The sequence below is a fragment of the Lagenorhynchus albirostris genome, chromosome 3, assembly GCF_949774975.1.
Source record: "Lagenorhynchus albirostris chromosome 3, mLagAlb1.1, whole genome shotgun sequence".
NCBI classification, from domain to species: domain Eukaryota; kingdom Metazoa; phylum Chordata; class Mammalia; order Artiodactyla; family Delphinidae; genus Lagenorhynchus; species Lagenorhynchus albirostris.
In genome coordinates this window covers 106,355,766-106,379,861 of record NC_083097.1, presented here as the reverse complement: position 1 = coordinate 106,379,861, position 24,096 = coordinate 106,355,766, and positions in this window count along the sequence as shown.

The following is a 24,096-nucleotide window of genomic DNA, read 5'->3' as shown; positions in this document are numbered from 1 at the left end:
GATTTTTCGTTGTTGGTGTATAGGAATGCCAGAGATTTCTGTGTATTAATTTTGTATCCTGCAACTTTACCAAATTCATTGATTAGTTCTAGTAGTTTTCTGGTAGCATTTTTAGGATTTTCTATGTATAGTATCATGTCATCGGCAAATAGTGATAGTTTTACTTCTTCTTTTCCAATTTGTATTCCTTTTATTTCTTTTTCTTCTCTGATTGCTGTGGCTAGGACTTCCAAAACTATGTTGAATAAGAGTAGTGAGAGTGGATATCCTTGTCTTGTTCCTGATCCTAGTGGAAATGCTTTCAGTTTCTCACCATTGAGTATGATGCTTGCTGTGGGTTTGTCATATATGGCCTTTAGTATGTTGAGGTAGGTTCCCTCAATGCCCATTTTCTGGAGAGCTTTTATCATAAATTGGTGTTGAATTTTGTCAAAAGCTTTTTCTGCATCTATTTAGATGATCATGTGGTTTTTAATCCTTAATTTGTTAATGTGGTGCATCACATGGATTGATTTGCATATATTGAAGAATCCTTGCATCTTGGGATAAATTCCACTTGATCATGGTGCATGATACTTTTAATGTGCTATTGGATTCTGTTTGCTAGTATTTTGTTCAGGATTTTTGAATCTATGTTCATCAGTGATCTTGGTCTATAATTTTCTTTTTTTGTGATATCTTTTTCTGCTTTTGGTATCAGGGTGATGGTAGCTTCATAGAATGAATTTGGGAGGGTTTCTCCCTCTGCAATTTTTTGGAAGAGTTTGAGAAGGATGGGCGTTAGCTCTTCTCTAAATGTTAGATAGAATTCACCTGTGAAGCCATCTGGTCCTGGACTTTTGTTTGTTGGAAGATTTTTAATTATGGTTTCAATTTCATTATTTGTAATAGGTCTGTTTATATTTTCTAATTCTTCCGGGTTCTGTCTTAGAAAATCATACCTTTCCAAGCATTTGTCCATTTCTTCATGGTCGTCCCTTTTATTGGCATATAGTTGTAGTAGTCTGTTATAATCCTTTGTATTTCTGCAGTGTCAGTTGTGATTTCTCCTTTTTCATTTCTAATTTTATTGATTTGCGTCCTCTCCTTTTTTTTCTTGATGAGTCTTGCTAAGGGTTTACAAATTTTGTTTATTTTCTCAAAGAACCAGCTTTAGGTTTATTGATCTTTGCTATTGTTTTCTTTGTTTCTGTTTCTGTTTCTGACCTTTATGATTTCTTTCCTTCTACTGACTTTGGGTTTTCTTTGTTCTTCTTTCTCTAGTTGTTTTAAGTGTAGGGTTAGATTGTTTATTTGAGATTTTTCTTGTTTCTTGAGGCTAGATTGATTTGCTATAAACTTCCCTCTTAGAACTGCTTTTTCTGTGTCCCATAGGTTTTAGGTTGTCATGTTTTCATTGTCATTTGTTTCTATGTATTTTTTTTAAATTTCTTCTTCCATTTCTTCAATGATCTCTTGGTTATTTAGAAACACACTGTTTAGCCTCCATATATTTATGTTTTTTACAATTTTTTTCCTGTAATTGATTTCCAAAGTCATAGTGTTGTGGTCAGAAAAGATGCTTGATATGATTTCAATTTTCTTAAATTTACTGAGGCTTGATTTGTGACCCAAGATGCTATCTGTCCTGGAGAATGTCCCATGTGCATTTGAGAAGAGTGTGTATTCTGCCACTTTTGGGTGGAATGTTGTATAAATATCAATTAGATCTATCTGGTCTATTGTGTCATTTAATGCTTGTGTTTCCTTATTTATTTTCTGTTTGGATGATCTGTCCATTGGTGTAAGTGGGGTGTTAAAGTCCCATACTATTATTGTGTTACTGTCAACTTCTCCTTTCATGATTGTTAGCATTTGCCATATGTATTGAGGTGCTCCTATGTTGGGTGCATAAACATTTATAATTGTTATATCTTCTTCTTGGACTGATCCTTTAATCATTTTGTAATGTCCCTCCTTATCTCTTGTAACAGTCTTTATTTTAAAGTCTATTTTATCTGATATGAGTATTGCTACTCCAGCTTTCTTTTGATTTCCATTTGCATGGACTATCTTTTTCCATCCCTTCACTTTCAGTCTGTATGTGTCCCTAGGTTTGAAGTGGGTCTCTTGTAGACAGCATATATATGGGTCTTGTTTTTGTATCCACTCAGCGAGCCTGTGTCTTTTGGTTGGAGCACTTAATCCATTTACATTCAAGGTTATTATTGATATGTATGTTCCTATTACCATTTTCTTAATTGTTTGGGTTTGTTTTCATGGGTTTTCTTTTTCTCTTGGGTTTCCCACTTAGAGAAGTTTCTTTAGCATTTGTTGTAAAGCTGGTTTAGTTGTGCTTAATTCTCTTAGCTTTTGTTTGTCTGAGAAGTTTTTGACTTCTCCATGGAATCTGAATGAGATCCTTGCTGGGTAGAGTAATCTTGGTTGTAGGTTTTTCTCTTTCATCACTTTAAGTATATCCTGCCACTCCCTTCTGGCCTGCAGAGTTTCCACTGAAAAATCAGCTGATAACCTTATGGGGATTCCTGTGTATGTTATTTTTTGGTTTTCCCTTGCTGCTTTTAATATTTTTTCTTTGAATTTAATTTTTGTTAGTTTGATTAATATGTGTCTTGGTGTGTTTTTCCTAGGGTTTATCCTGTATGGGACTCTCTGTGCTTCCTGTACTGAGTGACTATTTCCTTTTCCATGTTAGGGAAGTTTTCCACTATAATTTCTTCAAATATTTTCTCAGACCCTTTCTTTTTCTTTCCTTTTTCTGGGACTCCTATAATTCAAATGTTGGCGTGTTTAGTGTTGTCCCAGAGGTCTCTGAGATTGTTTTCAATTCTTTTCATCCTTTTTTCTTTATTCTGTTCCTTGGCAGTTATTTCCACCATTTTGTCTTCCAGCTCACTTATTCATTCTTCTGCCTCAGTTATTCTGTTATTGATTCCTTCTCGTGTATTTTTCATTTCAGTTGTTGTGTTGTTCATCTCTGTTTGATTGTTCTTTAGCCCCTGTAGATCTTTGTTAAACATCTGTTGTATTTTCTCAATCCGTGCTTCCGTTTTATTGCCAAGATTCTGGATCATCTTCACTATCATTACTCTGAATTCTTTTTCAGCTAGATTGCCTATTTCCTGTTCATTTATTTTGTCTTGTAGGTTATTACCTTGCTCCTTCATGTGTGACATATTTTTTTGCCATATCTTTTTTTTTTTTTTTTTTGAGTGAGATTGTGTTCTTGTTTTACTGGTTGTTTGGCCTAAGGCTTCCAACACTGGAGTTTGTTAACTATTTGGTTGAGCTGGGTCTTGGTGCTGAGATGAGGAACTCTGTGAGACCTCACTCCAATGAATATTCCCTGGGGTCTGAGGTTCTCTGTTAGTCCCATGGTTCAGACTCAGAGCTCCCACCACAGAAGCTTCTGCCTGACCCTGTGCTCACAAATCAAGATCTCACAAGCCATGTGGGGTGGCAAAAAAAAAAATAGAATAACAAAGTAAAAAATAAAATTAGACTAGGAAACTAACAGATATGTTAGAAAGAAGGTAAAAATAAAAATATAGATGAATCAACAACCGGAAGGTACATCAGTATCACAATAGTAAAAAAGAGGATCAGGGAAAAGGGAAAAAAAAAGGATGGGGGGAAAGGCCTTGGCTGTGAAGAGCAGGGCCTAAGCAAGGTGAGGTTTGGGTGGTGGGCAGGGCCAATGCCCAGGGGCCAATGCCCAGGCTGAAAAAGGCCCTGGGGGCTGTGGGAGGTGGGGCTTAGGCTCAAGGAACAGAAGGGTCCCAGGCTTGTCCCCCACCCCTGGTCTCAGAGGGCAGGGGACCTCACCTGGGAGCCCAGCAGGCTTCCTGGGCTTGAGTGGGTGGGGCAAACGCCCTCCTCTCCTCTCCTGCTCCTCCGGTCTGGGGTCTGAGAGGGTTCCTCCTGCCTGCCTCTCCTGATCTCCCCAGCCTCCCTCCTATGCCCCCAGGACCAACGAGGGGGGCCTTGGAGGGCCGGGAACCAGCCTGGGAGCTCAGCAAGCTCCCTGTGTCTGAGTGGGCAGGGCAATCATCCTGCACTCCTCTCCCACTCCTCCCACAGGGCCCCTCCCGCCTGCCTCTCCTGATCTCCCCACCTCCTTCCTATGCCCCCAAGGACCCATGCAACCTGGAAGTGGCTTTGGAGGGCAGTGGATCAGCCTGGGAGCTCAGCATGCTCCCTGGGCCTTAGTGTGTGGGGCAGTCACCCTCCGCTCCTCTCTCACTCCTCCTGAAGAGCCCCTCCCACCTGCCTGTCCTGATCTCCCTAGCCTCAGGAACACTGATCTTGCCTGGCCTCCACTTCTCCTCCCGCCTTGGTCCCCTTACGCTCTACCGGTTCACTGTGGGGTTCCTCCCATCTCCTTGGAGGTTAGAGTCCCCCACCAGCGGCCGGCAGGTGCCCTAGCTGTGGGGAGACACTAACTCCGCATCTTCCCACACCACCATCTTGACTCCTCCCCCGTATGTATTTTTAGCATAGTCTTCAAAGTCTAAGCGTTCCATTTAGAGATACTCAAGTATATCTGGGTAAGAAGAGTAATAAGTACACAACCATCACATATATATAAGAATTGTGTATAATAAGCTTCATTCCATTTAAGTGGTTGGATACTAGCATATCTTAAGCTGCTGTAAATGATTTTTAGGAGAACGATGAAAAACATGTTTGGAAAACACATCCCAGCATAAGATATAGACACTGGAGAGAAAGCAGCAAAAGGCAAAGAACTGACATGTTTTGAATGTCTACTATGCACAAAGAACTACAGAGACAAATTTTCATAATGAAAAGGAATACATAAAATAAATTATTTTTTTTTTCAGTCTCCATAGTTTCTTTACCAACTTCTAGCATTCTTTCAAGTCAGGCTTAATTTCTGTCAAGGCTTCAGTTTATGAGATAAAACCAATCTGCTGCATTGCATTTATAGCCTGAATCTATAGTCCTGTCTATCCATTCTTTTCTCATTCTGTAAGTCTATCTATTTGTTTGGAGAATTTATACTAGGAAACCAGGAATTGACTACACCATTTCCTAGGACATAAAATATATTCCCAAACATACACATAAATGTATTGACTCAAAAACAAAGCCATATAGCTAAATGATGAGATTCTAAATATTATAGATTTAGGTTCCCCAAAGTGTCTTAAATGCTTCCAATGTTATTTAATAAGCAAAAGGGTAAATCTACAGTTTAATGATTACACACATAGATTATGACACACAAAAGGTCATAATTCCTCGATAAAACTTAATCAGGCTCTCCATTTTTTTAAAGAAAAAATTTCCTTTTGTATTGCGGGGAAGGGGAGCCCAGTGAATTAAAATCAGCACTCAGGATTCTCTCGTTAACTCCAGACCATTTGTTCAGCCCCTGGCCTCTGTTAGCCTCTACAAGGGTTTTAGTGGCTCTAAGGGAAGTTTATTCAACTGCTTCTCATCACATCCACCCACGCAGATTTACATGCAAAGAGCTCAGGATGTCCAAAAACGTGGACTTTGAAAACAGAAAGGAAGAGAGAAAGGGGGGAAAAGAGCAAGAGAAACATTTTTGAAATGTGTGCTTCTAACCCATTTGTAATAACTGCAGTCTTTACACAGGCCATTTTATTGAAATTATTAGCTGTTAGAAGTTTTGTCGTCATCACTGGAATATGTTGAGCTCACCAGGACACCTCATGCTTTTCAAAGCAAAAGAGAGAGGCAGGAAATAACTGCTAGTCCATTTTTTTTTTAATTTCCTGAAATGTGATGATAAATTAAGGTGACTGTATGTACAAAAGGGGTCCCCAGTGAGAAATGATCTCTTAGAACACTCCTCATAGTGGTGCTTCTGTGTCATCCACCCTGGAGGGATTCTTGGAACCATTTGTTTGCATTCCCACTCCCATCTCAGCCTAATCTTAAATCAACTATTCTATTCTATTCCGGTGTTTTGAAGTGATGGGGTTCTTCATGGTCAGCCTGGGTCTACTTATTCATTGCCCAGAAGGAAAAAAAAGCACAAAACAAATAAAATTTAAGAGAAAATGAACAAAATTAAAAGAGGTTGGAACAGAATGTTTTATCCTCACAGTGCCTGCTTTGTCCACAGATTTCTTTTGAGAGAAACTGTTAACTCTCCAGTTCCTGCCAAAGGAAGTATTTTATAAAACCCTTTATACAAAAGTGGTAATGTTCTGACCATGTATGTGGACCCTCTGGTAGGAATCACTGGGCCAGGGTTGGTATATAACAGAGAGGAAACCAATCTACAGGTGGACAAGCAATTTGTGAGGTAGCCTAGCCTTAGAGCTTCACTCAACAGCTACCACAATGAACCTCTCCCAGGAATTAGAATTGGGAACTCAGAGTCAGGGAGTCTGGAACCCAAAGCTGGATAGGAAACTGAAGAGAAAAGATATACAGAAGAAGTAGAAATGGAAAGAATAGCTGATTCTTGTTAACTACTAAAAGAATGCCAAAAAATAATAATAACAATAATAAGAATAGGCAAACAATAATAATCATTATTATAATTATTTATTGAAGAAGCAGCACTAGGTCTCTGAATGGTCCTCCATTTGTTAAAATGTTTCTTGGATGCCAGTCCTCCTCTGAGCATGTGCAGGCTTACCTTGCTCTACAAAGCCTGACCACCATGACTGAAACATCTATTTTTTTCTCTGTGAATCTGTATTACAGATTATTCCCTAACTTGAATTAGTTTGAGTGGTTTCTGTTATTTGCAACCAAACAATCTGACTAACACCAGGGGTCAGTAAAGATATTGTAATTTGAATCAGTGAGACTTTGTAGATTTAAAGAAAAGTGAAATATATGATTAAGAACCTAGTCCACATAACTATGGGACAACAAAAAACTTTACAGTATATTCATGTATCTAAAATTTCAGTTTTCTCTTTTACTTTTGATGATTTATCTAACTGTTCATACTAGAAATCTGAGTGTTGTCCTTCACACTCCTTTCCTCTCACTTTCCACAGTCACCCAAACCTGATGATTCTGCCTTCAAATTATATCTTTTTTTAAAAAATTTATTTATTTAATTAATTTATTTCTGGCTGTGTTGGGTCTTCATTGCTGTGTGTGGGCTTTCCCTGGTTGCGGCGAGTGGGGGTTACTCTTCGTTGCAGTGCGCAGGCTTCTCACTGCGGTGACTTCTCTTATTGCAGAGCGCGGGTTCTACGTGCGCAGGCTTCAGTAGTTGTGGCTCACAGGCTCAGCAGTTGTGGCTCGCAGGCTCTAGAGCGCAGGCTCAGTAGTTGTGGTGCATGGGTTTAGTTGCTCCGCGGCATGTGGGATCTTCCCGGACCAGGGCTCGAACCCTTGTCCCCTACATTGGCAGTTGGATTCTTAACCACTGTGCCACCAGGGAAGCCCCTCAAATTATATCTTAAACCTTCTACTGTATCTCAGATCCTTCACCTTGACACTAGTAATGCTGACTTCAACTATGGAAATTGCCTTCCAGCTGACCACCATGATGTTTCTTACAGAAATTATTTCTTCTCTCCGATACATTCAAATCAGTCATTTGTTTAAAACTCTTCAATGTCATCTTGTTTCTTTTAGGTTAAGGGCAAAATCCCTTAGCATAATCTTCCAGACTCAGCAATCCAGCCCCTGCACAACTACTCCAGTCTTGGACTCCAAACTGCCCTATTTCTTCTCCCCAATTATAGACTGTTCTCTTTCAACCTCCAAGTCTTTTCTCCCAGCCTACTCCTTACTGAAACATTTCCTCCCATCCCACTACCTCCACTCCCACTGCACTCGCCTGGCTTAATTCTTTGTTGTTTTTTTTTTTAATTCTTAATCTTACTGTCAATTTTAAAGTCCCTGTTTAAAATTCACTTCTTCAGAGAAACTTCCTGACACTGCATTATAGATCATGCTCTTCTGTTACATGATTTCAAGACAACCCATGGTATTCATCCATAGCACTTATTACATTTCTGACTATACAGTCATTTGAGACCCTAAATCATTTTGCCTTGTGGGATCACCTTTCCTTTAATATCTATAAATAGAATTTAGTTCCTGACTTTTAACATTATGTAAAAGTTGTTAGATATAATCTCCAAATCTCACATATGTTTGAGATGGTTAAATGTAAAATATCAGCTACATAATATCAAAATTGACTTTCTGGGGCTTGGGGGACCTTAATAATGCTTTCTTTCACAATGAATAATGTGATTTTATAGATTTTGTGAAATTTTTAAGAGTTTTAAAATTTAAATTCTTTGAATTTTTTTCATAATATCATGCATGTAAGAACAGGTCAAGAAGGAGAAAGGGAGCTGGGAAGGATTTCAAATGTTCATAAATTTGGAAGTGTCTCATGTTAATTGTCCTTTTCCTATATATGCGTAGTAAATATATGTGTGTATAGAAAATGCCACCCTGAGGATAGACGAATCTCAGTTCTTCATTAAAAAGACTCTAAATAAGAATTGTGAGACAGATCAAAAGATCATTGGAGAGGGACAACCATTTGATGGTAAGTAGGGAAAGACAGGCTTTCTGAGTGGCAAACAAAAGCATCATCTAACTAAAAGCACGGAGAGGCATATAGTTCTGAAAGGCACTGATGCCCAGCACAAGCAAAGTTCAAGTATTCAAATAGAAGGTGCCATCCTCCAGTATAATCAACTCCAAATGAAAGTTATTGATAGGTTCATGAGAGCATCTCCTTGGAGAGACATGCCTTTTCAAATGCAGCTGAACCAAGTCTAACACAGTAGTTGACTACCAGTCTGGGAGACAAATGATATATACATTAAGGCAGAAAGAAAAGGAGTTTAAATATTTAACAAAAATTGATTATACTTGGATATGAAGCAACAGTGTCTGAAAGACTGTTACTATAACTGGGCTCTGATTTGGAAAAGTGAACTCCATGTTTCAATAGTAAGATCCTTTTCCATTCCACTGTATAGTGTGCTCTAGAATTTCTAACTAGCTAATTTTCCTCCTGAGTATTTCCCAGCATCTCACCATACTGTTTGCTGGATGTCTCTCTCGCTCCATCTCCTTTTCTCTCTTGGATCCCTGAACAGCTCTTTTCCAATTTGCCTCAGAAAATTCAAAACTTTCCCAACTTTAATTCGTTAAGCAATTTATTTCTAACTTTTGGCCGACCTAGTTTATCTCAGCCACATCCTATGGACACTCTTTGACATCCATCAAGACAATTTCCTAAATAAGACCACTTATCCCCCCAAAAGTAACAAGCTTTCTATCAACATTTATCTTTTTGTCACTATACTTATATGGTTCTTTGCTTCTTTTTTTAAAATTAATTTAGTTTTGGCTGCATTGGGTCTTGGTTGCTGCACACGGGCTTTCTCTAGTTGCGGTGAGTGGGGGTTACTCTTTGTTGCGGTGCGCGGGCTTCTCATTGCGGTGGCTTCTCTTGTTACGGAGCACGGGCTTCAGTAGTTGTTGCATGTGGGCTCAGTAGTTGTGACTCGCGGGCTCTAGAGCACAGGCTCAGTAGTTGTGGCGCACGGGCTTACTCTGCAGCACGTGGGGTCTTCCTGGACCAGGGCTCAAACCCGTGTCCCCTGCATTGGCAGGTGGATTCTTAACCACTGCACCACCAGTGAAGCCTGGTTCTTTGCTTTTTAAACCTCTCTTTTCTCCACTAACCTATAAGTTCTGTGAAGGTAATAGCCATATCTGTCTTCTTCTTTTCTGAATCTCTAGCACTTAGCATGGCAAGAATAAAATAAGAGCCCAATATACATTTCTTTGATGAATAAATAAATGTGTTGGTAGTTCTTCTTGGCACAGATTGAAAAGTATTGATGACACCTTCCTGAGGAACCCCCTCAAACATTTTTTATGTATGAGTACCAGTCTGGAATGACAATGTTACTTTTGATTGTATAATATATGTGGATGATGCTTAGGGCTACACTGCGAATGGGAACATGGCTGGTCTGCAGACCTGGATCTGGCTCCTTGAAATCTCCTGTAGCCTCATCCACTGCCTGCATCCAGGGACAGAGTCAAAGGTAGCAGAATGATAGTAGGAAAGCTAGATAAGCCGAGAAGAAGCTCACACTGAAGTAGGAGAGGTCCACAGAGATGTAATAAACACTCCCAGATAATGATATGCACAGATGTCCTTCATCATAACTAGATGTCAGGATTGCCAGCCATCTCACAGCACTTCTTCATTGGCCAGTTTATCAACTAACACAACACACTGCTGCAAATGTGAAAGTTCAGTAGCATGATCTCCATTTTACATATAAAGAAACAAGGCTTGGAGTTAAGAAACTTAACAAATACCTAGCTGATAACTAGGGGAACCAGAACTGAGCTCTGGTGGGTCTGACATTTTTCCTTCCCCTCCATGCTCTTGATTATATTTCCACCATGGTCAGAAATATGGAGAGGGAAATATCAATGCTTAAAAATGAAGATGCTGATTTTTTTAAAAAACAGCATATGTTTGACCTAGAGAAATATCACCAAGTATTTCCCTTAAACTAATCTAAGTAGCTTTACTGTAAAGAGGTTTCTGATCCAAAAGTTAGTCCACAATCAAACGAATGGAGAAAACTGTTGGTTAAACTGTCATGTATTCTTGTTGCTCATTGTGATGTTTCGCAAACTAGAACTGCAGCTCCCCTGAGAAGGTTTCTCATCAAGTTATCTTCCTAACACTGAAGATATTATGGGTTTAAAATGAAGTATGCATTGTTTCTTAAATTAGAAAACCAAAAATGCTGAAAGGATTTATTTAAATTTTGGTCTAAACACACAAAATGAAATAGAAGGTTGAAACTATTCTGTAACTAATTTTAAAATAAATATTAACTTATATATAGCTTTCCTCAATTATTTAAATATTTAGATAAAAGTGGTTTGTCTTTACTATACTAGAGATTTCCCCAGGTGCCCATTTAATCAGTGGAAATGAGGATGCTTTTAAAAAGTAAACTGTCTTAATAAACATGCTTTTAAATAAGAACAAGTGATTAAAGTGTAACATGTTTTGTGGCTGGTATATTATTGTATCTATTTGCATCCAGAACTGTCATATAAGTTTCTTCCATATTAAGAAATGATCTCTCATGTGTATAGTTGTGGTTTGTTTTTAATTATGTCCAAGTTTTGTAAACATGTCATTTACCTTGCTTCAAATGTCACTGGTATAATGATAGAAAATGTCTAATATTGGCAATTATAGCTTTAGGCTCAAACAGGAATAACACATTACTTCCAACAAGCCAGATCCTTGTATTTCATTTCACGTGTTTCCTCTCTTCTGTTTTCCCTGGACACTTGCCTGCTTTCACAGTACCATGCACCACACATCCTGTTTATTAGTTTAAAGGAGTTTAACAAGAGGATTTATTTTATGTTTTTCTCTGTCCACCAAAGCCAATTTACTACTCTTATAAAAAGTGTGTGTTCACTCTGTGTCTCATATGATTCTCTCTGTAACGTTGCAGATGATGTTCAGTCACCTTACTTACTATCATCTACGCTGATTTTCCTTTCATGATTATTGCCCAGTAGCAATTTAATTGTCAATTTGATTCAGAACTTAAAAAATTGTTCTATCCACTTTTTGAGATTTCAAAATATTTTTCTTTTGTACATTTTGTTCATCATGCTCCTCAAAAGAACCCAGTTGTATCCAATTCTATTGCAATATATTAATTTGTCTCCACTACAGGGACCCTTACTTTAGATTTATGACTTTTAGCAAAGTGGAGGGAACATATCTTACTTTAACATAATTTAACATAGTCCCTAGCATGACTGCTTGAACAAACTAAATACCATTACACTGATGTTCTATTTATAAAAAAGGTCTTATTATTTAGCATTTATGTAAACTACTTGTTTAGTTCCCTTAGAGACCCACAATTCAAACTAAAAATATGCCCTATCATTTCCCCTGATGTGACCACTAATGAGTCTCTCTCTGATGGTCCCAACATGCCTTGGTGTAAAGAGCACAGAACTAGAAGTGCCAGCCCTTGTGACATTGTACATGGCTAACGCACTTCCCTGGAGCATGGTTATACTTTTTTTTCTTTCTTAGAGCCCGTCACACTCTCTGAACAGTGGTATGTAGAGACATATTAGGAACACTGTTAAATTCTTCATCCAGTGTCTTTATCCTTTCAAAGGTGTCACAACAATAATTCCTGGCCCAAGGTCATGTCCCCAAGAAGCAAATAATCTCTCTTACTCAAAATATAAAAGTCTTGTCTTCAGATTCTTCAACTTCCCCATTTCATACTAGAAGAATAGCTTCATTTGGCTCGCCACACGGAATGTTGTTTTCCTGGCTCCAAATATCATGAATGCTAAATTCAATTACATAATGAACCATATGATGTGGATACTGCTGGAGCACTATGTGGGTCAGTGGGACTAAGCACAAATTAAATAATCAAAACCACAGTTAGTGTGGAATGCTCATTTGGGCTTGCTAGGGAGGCAGGGATGGGGGCTCGGATACTATTAGAGTGAATCATGGTGACTCTATTCTGATCCTATAAATACACTCTTGTATAGTGCAAGGAAGAATGATACACTCAGTTTACCTTGGATGCAAAGGACACAGAGGGAAGCAAGAAAACAGGAAATCATTAGCAGACACTCCCACACCAAACCTCCTTATAGACTACTGGCCTCTCGCTCAGGTGCTCATCCCTGGATGAATCAGCCTTTACCATAAAGGCAGGGTTAAAAGTAACTCTTCATGGTGATCACAGATATGAAGGAACATTGTAACACAGAAGTAGCTTGGTATAGTAGCTGTATAAATAGAATCAGTCTGTCTATGTTCAAATTCTACATTTAGCAATTACCACCAGTGTAATTTTGGGCAAAATATCTAACCTGTCTAAATGTGAAGTTCCTTTTCTGCACAATGAAAGTAAAATTAATACTACTTCCCTCAAAGTGTCCTTATGAAGATATTCAGATAAGGCACTTAAATAGTTGGCTTTTAGTAAGTAGTCAGATTTAAGTGGTTGTTGTTATTGTTGCTATTCAAATCTTCATGAATAGCCTATTTCTATATGGGTGTAGAAACCATCTCAGTTAGGGTGACCAACCATCCTGGTTTATTGGAGGATAAAAGGGTTCTAAGGCATTGAATTTAGAGTGCTAAATCTGGGAAGTCCTGGGCAAACCAGCATGAGGTGGTCACCCTAACTCAGAAGTAATCATGCTACTACAAAAGTCACAGGCCTTTTTGCTTTTTTCCAATTAAAGTACTATCTCTATGACTTGTATTCTTTGCACTGTTTAGCAAAAAGGGAGTTGGAAATGTAATTACTAACAAATACAACTAGCTAGGAAGAAGTGGAAACTAAAGTATTCACAGGATAGTCTTAAAACATCCATGAAGGCAGAGCCCCTTTTCAATGGAGAGTACTCTTTAAGAAAGAGATAGTGACTGATGCTATTTTTTCTCTACTTATTAAATTTTTCACAGTTGTCCTTTTGTTTCATTGTTAATAGAGTGGTTGCTAAGACAATCCCTTCTAGATGGAAACAGAAATAAGATGTTGATGGGGCTGCTATTACTCTTTGCTACTCAGCCATCTGCAGGGAGAACTATTTCATGATTATCTTTCTCCTATGGGTGCTCATAGGACTAAAAGGAAAAGATATTAGCTGCTCTGGAGTGGAAGGTGGGAGTGAGAAAAGGAAGTGCTGTGAGAGACATTTGTTTAAGGCTGATCTTTGGGGAAATCGGGGTACTTCGTTTTTTGTTTTGTGTCATTTTTTTTCATACGACTATATTTTATGCATTATTAAAGCATTTGTTAGGATTATGACATCTTCAAAAGGCGATTTCATGAAAAGATTTGGACATACAATATAAAGAATGTCTTTTTTCTGTATTCATCAAAATGAAAGATTTCCTGGCCTCTGTCCCTCCAGTCAGACACCAGCAGCTGGAAAGGCCCTTGAATCCCCTGTATTCATTTTTGATGTCGCTTATGATATAAACCACAACAGTTACCTCTTCATGGTTTGAGAACAGAACTCACTTACAAAGCTAGAAAGAGATTGAGTTCCTTCTTGCAGATGGCCAAATGCCATTTTTCATGCCTAAACAACTCTACTTCCTTTATCAGTATGTCAGATACTGATGTGTTGATGAAACTGAAAATAACTCTTGTACAATGATTATCTCTCTTGATGGGTATGTGACAGTTTCATTTAAAAATATTTAGCAAGTAATTATAGTAACAATTATAATTATATACTGACCATGTAGCAGACACTAAGCTAATTACTTTTTATGTATTATCTCATTTATTTCTTACATCTATGTATTTATTCCTTACATCTTTTTCCAGAGAGATGAGGAAATTTAGGCTCATATAGGAAAAGCAATTTGCCCAGGTCTCACTATATAGCAGGATCTGTCTTTGAACTCAAATGTAACTGTCTCTAATACCATAATCTTACCCACACATTACATTTTCTTGCTACTTAAAAGCATCTGTACTAGATAAAATCAGACACGCACACGAATAAAAAACATAGTGTCCTCTATAAGAGTAAAATCTTTTAGTAAGGCAAAACACAGACTCAGGAAAAAAACCTGACTTTGGACAAAGAGCTTAATTTTACTGAGACTGTAGTACCCTCACAAATGAGAATACTAATTTCCAATGCACAAGTTTGTTGTTAGGATGTAATGAGAATGCATGTAAATTAAAAGAGATGTTCAATGTCTGTACCAGAGCTATTTATGTCTCCCCTGTCCCACCACATGGTCAATTCATGCAGGTATAGAGCTCCTTCCTGTCTCCCCTGTAGATTCCCAGGGCTCTTCAGCTTTCTGGCTGTGCTGAGGAACACCCTCTGGAAAAAAGATCTTATGGAAATTGGACAATGGCAGAGTAAAGACTTTAGGTGCTCAGTGGATCTACACTCCCAGAAGAAAAAGGAGACACAGGAGTGGTAAAATGATGAGGTTGTTGATCCAGAAGGATCTCACTCACATGAAGACAGGGCAGGACTTGACTGCAGACCACTTCGATCTTGAACTTTTCTGTGGTGCTCCTATCCTCCATCTTGGCTCACTCTCCTCACCCCTTGGGCAAGGACACTGACTTTAAGACCCTGTTCCCAATTACGTGGTTCCCAGCACACAGATTACTTTCTCTCTGGTTTCTACCTCCAACTTTTCCTGCACAATCCCTTTTACTCTCTACTCACCTCTCTCTTTTCTTTTCCTCTCAAATAATTGCCTTCAATGGCCTACCAGAATGGCCTTCATAACTCCTTAAAATATGGGCTCAAATTGTGAATATCAGAAAAATAGTTCCCTTTTTCTCATATCCGACCATACTTTCCAATGCCCTTTCCACTTACCCCATTCTTCTCCATTTATCCATCAAGTAAAACCCAAATGTCACACGTCTGAAAATTTCCCAAGTCTACCAAAGCAGAAAAAAAAAATCTCTTCTTCCACTGGGATCTAAAAGCCTTTTAAGTAAAATTTCATCACAGTACTTATCATTTCTTCTTATAATTATTTGCTTATATGTCTTGGTCTTTAAGAGAATGTATGTTCCCTAAAAAATTAACCATGCCACAGTTAACTATGTGTTGGCAGGGTCTGCCAGGGGAAAAGCTAGGGACTATCCTTTTTTATTGCTGTCTCTTTGTTTCTATACTGATTAGTCTTAGAATAAGAGCAGAAATGCATATAGGAAATTTAAGAGTCTCAAATGAAAATTTTGTCTAGAGTTGTCTAGAAAATAAAAATCAGCAGTAAGAGAATAATTAGGTAAATAAATTTTGATATACCCATTCTATGAAATACTATAATATGGAGCTACACATACATATATACATATACAATTTATATGTATATATACATATACATATAAATTGAGGTCAAAAGTTACCTTATGTATTATTAAGTAGAAAAAGCAGTCACAGAATATCTTTTGATCATGATATAAATTAGGTAAATTATGTAATTTTAAAAGTCCAGGGGCTTCCCTGTGGCGCAGTGGTTAAGAATCCTCCTGCCAATGCAGGGGACACGGGTTCGAGCCCTGGTACAGGAAGATCCCACATGCCACGGAGCAACTAAGCCCATGCGCCACAACTACTGAGCCTGTGCTCTAGAACCCACGAGCCATAACTACTGAGCCCGTGTGCTGCAACTACTGAAGTCCGCGTGCCTAGAGCATGTGCTCTGCAACAAGAGAAGCCACCACAATGAGAAGCCCGTGCACTGCAATGAAGAGTAGCCCCCACTCGCCACAACTAGAGAAAGCCTGTGCACAGCAACAAAGACCCAACACAGCCAAAAATAAAATAAATAAATTAAAAAAAAATCCAGGTAGGTGCAAGAAGGGGGAATAAAAAAAATCTGAATAACTCTCTATGCATGTAAGTTAGTTATGTTATAAAACGATTTTTGAGGCACACAATATGTAAGGATGTAATATTGTGACACCAACAACTAAAAGAAGTGGGATGGAGCTGTAAAGGAGCAGGGTTTTTGTATGTTATTGAAGTTAAGCTTATATATATTCAAATTATAATGCTATAACTTTATAATGTTAAATATAGTCCCCATAGTAACCACAAAGAAAATAGCTATAGAACATACACAAAAGGAAATGAGAAAGGAATTTGAATGTTTTGCTACATAAAATCAAATCAACTAAACACATAAGAAGATAGTAATGCAGGAAATGAGGAACAAAAAACTACAAGATGTATGAAAAGTAAATAGCAAAATGACAGAAGTAAGTCCTTCCTTATCAGTTATTACTTTAAATGTAAATGGATTAAACTGTCTAATCAAAACACAGAGATTGGCAGAATGGGAAAAAACCAAACAAACATGATCCAACTATATACCCTCTTCAAGAGACTCATCTTAGTTCCAAAGATACAAATAGGTTGAAAGTGAACGTACAAAAAAAGATATTGCATGCAAATAATAACCAAAAGAGAGTAGGCTTGGTTAAACTAATACCAGTCAAAATAAACTTTGAAACAAAAAAGTTTACAAGAGACAAAGATGGGCATTATATATTTTTAAAGTTTCAATACAGCAAGAAGATATATCACATGCAAACATTTATCAATACTATAACAGATAACCAAAGTATAAGAAAAAAAATTGACACAAATGAAGGGAGAAATAGACAGTTCTACAATAAGAGTTGGAGACTTCAATACACCACTCTCAACAATAGAATAACCAGACAAAAGGTAAGTAAGGAAAAAGAGGACCTGAATGACACAATAAACCACATAGATCTAACAGATACATACAGAACACTTTATCCAACAACAACAGAAAATGCATTCTTCTCAAGTGCACATGGGATATTTTCCAGCATAAACCATTTAGGCCACAGATTAAGTCTCAATAGATTCTAAAGGTAGATATCATACAAAGAATCTTCTCACACCATGGAGGATGAAGTTAGTAGTCAATAACAAAAGGAAAACTGGAAAATTCACAAAACTGTAGAAATTAAACAACACACTTTAAAACAATCAATAGATCAAAGAAGGAACCATAAGGGAAATTAGAAAATACTTAGAGTTAAATGAAAACAATAACACAACACACCAAAACTTAGGGAATGCAGTCGAAGTGATGTTAAGGGAAATTTATAACTATAAATGCTTACGTTAAAAAACGAAAAAGAGGGCTTCCCTGGTGGCGCAGTGGTTAAGAATCTGCCTGCTAATGCAGGGGACACGGGTTTGAGCCCTGGTCTGGGAGGATCCCACATGCCACGGAGCAACTAGGCCAGTGATCCACAGCTACTGAGCCTGCGCGTCTGGAGCCTGTGCTCCGCAACAAGAGAGGCCACGATAGTGAGAGGCCCACGCACCACGATGAAGAGTGGCCCCCGCTTGCCACAACTAGAGAAAGCCCTCACACAGAAACAAAGACCCAACACAGCAAAAATAAATAAATTAATTAATAAACTCCTACCCCCAACATCTTCTTTAAAAAAAAAAAAAAAAGATTTTGAATCAAAAACCGAACTTTCCAACTAAGGAACTAGAAGAAGAAAAACTAAACCCCAGACTAGCAGGGGAAAGGAAATAAAGATTAGAGCAGAGATAAATGAAACAAAGAATAGAAAAACAATAGCAAAAAGAAATGAAACCAAAAGTTGATTCTTTGAAAAGATCAACAAAATTGAGAAAATTTAGTTAGATGGACTAAGAGAAAAGAGAAGGTTCAAAATATTAAAATCAGAAATGAAAGTGAGAACATTATTATTAATTCTATGAAAATAAAAAGGATTATGAAAGTGCTATAAAAATTTGTATACCAATAAATTGGATCAATTAGATTTCATAGACAAATTCCTAGAAACACAAAACCTTCTAATACTAAATCACAAAGAAATAGAAAATCCAAATAGATCTATAACTAGTAAGGAGACTGAATCAGTAATAAAAGTTTCCCAACAACAACAAAAAAGTCATAAACAACAAAAAACCCTGAACCTGATGGCTTCACTGGTGAATTCTACCAAACATCTAAACAAGAACCAATCCTCAAATTTTCCCAAAAAGTGAAGAGGAGGGAACACTTCCTAACTCATTCTTTGAAGTGAGTATTTCTCTGATACCAAAGACACTACAAGAAAAGAAGGCTACAGACTAATATCCCTAATAAACATTGACGCAAAAATCCTCAACAAAATATTAGCAAACTGAATTTAACAGCATATTAAAAGGATTAGTCATCATGACCAAGCAAGATTTATATGTAGAATGCAAGGATGGTTCAACATACAAAATTAGGTCAATGTAATACACCACATCGATACTGCAGAATGAAAGAAAAAAGCCACACAATCATCTCAATCTATATAGAAATACATCTGGCAAAATTCAATATTCCTTATGATAAAAATACCTAACAAACTAGGAATAGAGGTAAACTATCTCAACATAATAAAAACCATACATGAAAAACCCACAGTAAATATCATACTCAATGGTGAAAGACTGAAAGTTTTCTTCTAAGATTAGGAATAAGGCGAGGATGCCCATTCTTGCCATTTCTTTTCAACATAGTACTAGAAGTTCTAGCCAGAATAATTAGACAAGAATAAGAAATAAAATGCATCCAAATTGCAAAGGAAGAAGTAAAATTATCTATGTCTGCAGGTGATATGATCTTATATATAGAAAATTCTTTAAAGAAATTGTTGAAACAATCAATGAATTCAGCAAAGTAGCAGATCCAAAGTTGACACACAAAAATCAGTTGCATTTCTACACACTATCAATGAACAATCTAAAAAGGAAATTAAGAAATCAACTCTATTTACAACAGCATCAAAAAGAATAAAATACTTAGGAATTAACTTAGCCAAGGAGGTGAAATATTTGTACAATGAAGACTAGAAAGCATTGCTGAATGAATTATAAAGAAAATATAAATAAATGGAAACACATCCCATATTCATGGATTGGAAGACTTAAAATTGTTAAGATGTCAATACTACTCAAAGTGATCTACAGATTCAATGCAATCCCTACCAAAATCCCAGTGCAGTTTTTTTTGCAGAAATAGAAAAACCCATTCTACAATTCATATGGAATCTCAAGGGACCCTGAGTAGCTAAAACAATCTTGAAAAAGGAAAACAAAACTGGAGGACTGACACTTCCTTATTTCAAAACTTACTATAAAGCTGTAGCAATCAAAGCAGTGTGGTAGTGGCATAAAGACAGATCTATAGACCAATGGAATTAAATAGCCAGAAATAAACCTTCACATTTATGATTAAATACTTTTTGACAAGGGTGCCAAGTCCATTCAATAGTAAAAAGACAGTGTTTTCAACAGATGCTGCTGGGAACACTGGATATCCACATGCAAAAAAATGAAACTGATCCCTTAATACCACATACAAAAATTAACTCAAGACAGATAAAAGACCTAAATGTAAAACCTAAAGATATAAAACTCTTAAATCTTAAAGCAAAATCTTTATGACATTGGATTTGGAAGTGATTTCTTGCATATGACACCAAGGGCACAGGCAACAAAAGAAAAAACATATAAACTGGACTTCATGAAAATTTTAAAATTTTGTGTATCAAAAGACACTAGCAACAGAGTAAAAAGGCAACCCCCAGAATAGGAGAAAATATTTGCAAATCCTGTATCTCATAAAGCATTAATATCTAGAATATGTTCTCTATGACCCCAAAATTCAACAACAATAAAACAAACAACCTTATTAAAAATGGGCAAAGAATTTACATAGACATTTCTCCAAAAAAGATATACAAATGGCCAGTAAGTACATTGAAAAGTTGCTTAACATCACTAATCATTAGGGGAATTCAAATCAAAACCATAACACCACCACCCATCAGAAGGGCTGCTATCAAAAAAAAAAAAAAGAAAGAAAGAAAGAAAAAAAAGAAAACAGAAAAAATAAGTGTTGGTGAGAACATGGAGAAATTGGAAACCTCATGCACTGTTGGTGGGAATATAAAATGGTACAGACACTGTGGGAAACAGTATGGCAGTTCCTAAAAGAATTAAATGTAGAATTATTATATGAGCCATCAATTTCACTTCTGGATGTGTACACAAAAGAATTGAAAGCAGGACCTTGAAGAGATATCTGTATCTCTAGGTTTCATAGCAGCATTATTCAAAAAGAGCTAAAATGAGGAAGTGATGCAAATGTCCATCAATGGATGAATGGATAAGCAAATGTGGAATATACAAACAATAATATTCAGCCTTAAAAAGGAAGGAAATTCTGACACATGCTACAACATGGATGAATCTTGAAGACATTCTGCTAAGTGAAATAAGCCCATCACAAAAAGGTAAATACTGTATGATTCCATTTATACAGGGTACTTAACAGTTGTCAAAAATCACAGAGACGGAAAGTAGAATGGGTGCCCATGGGGTACGGGAAGAGGGGAATGAGAAGTCATTGTTTAATGGGTATAGAGTTGCACTTTTACCAGATGAAAAGAGTCCTGGTGATGGATTGTGGTGATGGTAGCACATTACTATGTATTTAATGCCACTGAATTGTATACTTGAAAATGGTTAAGATGGTAAACTTTATGTATTTGTATTTTATCATATTAGAAAACAAGAATTTGAAAATTTAAGATCGACCTTTCCCAATCTGTCACAAATACTTTCTCATACATCCTTCCACATCTGTGCAGTAAATACAAGCAAATGGGGATAGTTTCCCATTTCATAAATGAGTCAAGCAAATTACATTCTTAACAGTCATCTCTGTAGGTTGGTATCACGTGTGTATCACCAGAAATTAAAATTTGAAACTCTGAATGTCATGTTCATATCAGCCATGGCCCCCGGAATTTCATGTATTCATCCGTCAAATATTTTTTGAATGCCTAGTATATGCCAAGCATACACTGAAAGGACAGCAGTGAACAATACACAGCACTACTTTCATAGACCACTTCCCAGTGGGGAAGAGAGGTATCAAGTCTTTAAAAATAAACAAATATATAAAATTAGATAGTGTTATTGAGAAAAAATATTTCAAGACAAAGAAATATAAAGTAGCTGAGAGTACTATTTGAGATAGAATGGTTGAAGATGACTTCTCTGGTATTTAGAGTGGTATAAAATATATTGGGGGAGGGGTGGCATATGACTAAGAATAACATTCCAAGTGGAAGAAATAGCAGTAAAATTCCAGATACAAGAACATGATGATTATGCTCAAAGAACAGCTAAGAATTTCACGTGCTTGATGTTGAAGGGGAGGAGTGGGAGACGACATCAGAAAGAAGGCTGGTTCCTATGATGGAAAGTGCTATTGTGATGTCTAGGTTAAGGTGTGTGGTCACGAATATAAAAGAGGCACAAAACGAGATGGTCTGTTTTTCTTCCACCATATTCCCCAATGAGTTTTTCGCAGCAGATAGATGGACCCACAGAGTAGATTGTTGAGGTTATATGCAAAGAGTACAATATAAAATTGGGTTAAGGGTAAAAATGAGGACGTAATGGAGGTGGTCAACAGTGAAATGTTAAGATCAGTGGATTGGAAATCCTGGTGAAGTTGAAGTATTGTTGGATTTGTTTTTAACTAGGAAATATAGGAGATGATTGTCAAGGAACAAAATGTTTACAATTGAGTTTTGGAGAGGGGTACTATTATTTACAATAGCAACTTCTAGGATATGATTGAGGAAAGTCTGGACTTAGGAGTAGGGTTTGTAGTTTGATTTAAGGATCATGAGGGTAATCTCAGGGATGTGAGAAGTTCATATTTATGGCTTAGGAAAATCAAAGGGATTTAAGATGGAAAAAATCTCCAGCAATCACAAAATGGTAGTCTGAAGGGTTGAGGGTAGAATGAGGGCCATGTAGCCTAGGACATGGCAGGGCCACCACAGATTGGGTCAAAATCACTATCAGATCTCTTCCATGGGAAGATTTTTTCACTTGTAACACCTGAACACTAGGCAGAGGAGAAAACCATGATTTGCTGTAGCTAATGGTTGTCTCTGTAAGTAGAGAATTTGATATAGTTTCAAAATGGGAACAGCACAAAATACACAAAGATACTGATCACCTAAAAGGAAAGAGGAGAGGTAGCACACTCAGGGTGCTAGAAAGAACTTGAAAATTGACTGTTCAAGGCAAATCTGGCAGCCATCAACAATGCCAGTGACCTTCCCCATGTTGCAAAGAAGTGCTTCTGGTTGGTGCTCCACACATGGTGGTTAGAGCTTTCAATTGGAGGTGTTTTTTGTTTTTTTATTCTGTAACCCTTTTCAGCAGTGGTGATCCAATACTGACTAATTAGACAACATAAAAATAATAGTTGATGTATCAGCCATCAAGCACTAGACTAAAAACTTAATATTCACTTTTTTTTTTTTAATGGTAGCCAAAAGAGGTGGAGAGTACGTCACTTCCCATTGTATAGACAGGGAAGCTGAGGTTGAGGGATATTATGTAATTTGCCCTGTTCATGTAACTATTCAGAGATGGAACTTGAACATGAATTATAATATGCTTGACTCCAAAACCTGTGCTCTATACCCCTATTCTTTACTGCTAAATTCTTCATAAAATAAGGTAAAGGCAATTAATAGTACAAAAGATCATAAAGCAAGAACTGGAGTATTCAGTAGGCAAAATTTGCACATCCTTTGAGCTCGATAATAAAGACAAGGTATCAAGTAGATAAGATGGTCCCTAGGAAATTACAAGGCAATTTGGTCTAAAATAATTCTTCAAAATTTTAACAGTATTTTTAAAAATCAAAATGAACATTATAAGAGGATTATCTTATAAGGCAATTTTGGCTGGCAATGTAGGCATTGCTCTCAGTTCTCCTCAAATATCGGGAACATGTATTCCATCAACAACAGCTACACAGGATATATGGCAAAAAGATTTGGACAATTCATTAAATGCAAAGCTTTGGCAGCACATATGGGGAAGTGTTTTTAAAGCAGTTTGGGAAATAAGACTGCAACAAATTCAGCTTAATATTCTTCCCAGAACCTGCCAGTCCCTATCCAGATAGGGTTATAGACAGATACTTCATTTTGGAAATGCTGAAAATGCAGAGCTGTTATTCTTTGTTACCTCAGTTTGGTTCTGATCTTCACTTAAGCCGGTAAGTCTAATTCCTTTTTATCATCATTCCTTTTATCATCTTTGGGTGAGTAATTCTAGAACATAGCACATTATCAATAAAACAATAATACATACTTTATTTTAGGCTTTGCAACCAATATTTTGAACAAGGAATAAACAATGCCCAAGCTGAGGCCATTAAGAAAACTGCCAGGACAGAATTACTGACTGAAGGGGTATTAGGTGGAGTTTAAATCACTGTTTTTATAAGGCAGAGTCTGGACTCCTCACTAGTTTTTGACCAATATCATTTGCCAAATAATCAACTTTAACTTTACTTCATGTTTTGCCTCCAAATTTTACTTCATGTTATAGGGGAGATTTTTATTATGTAAATTATACAAGATACTCTACGTTTGCCAGGAGCTCTTTGTCACCCTCTTTACAGAA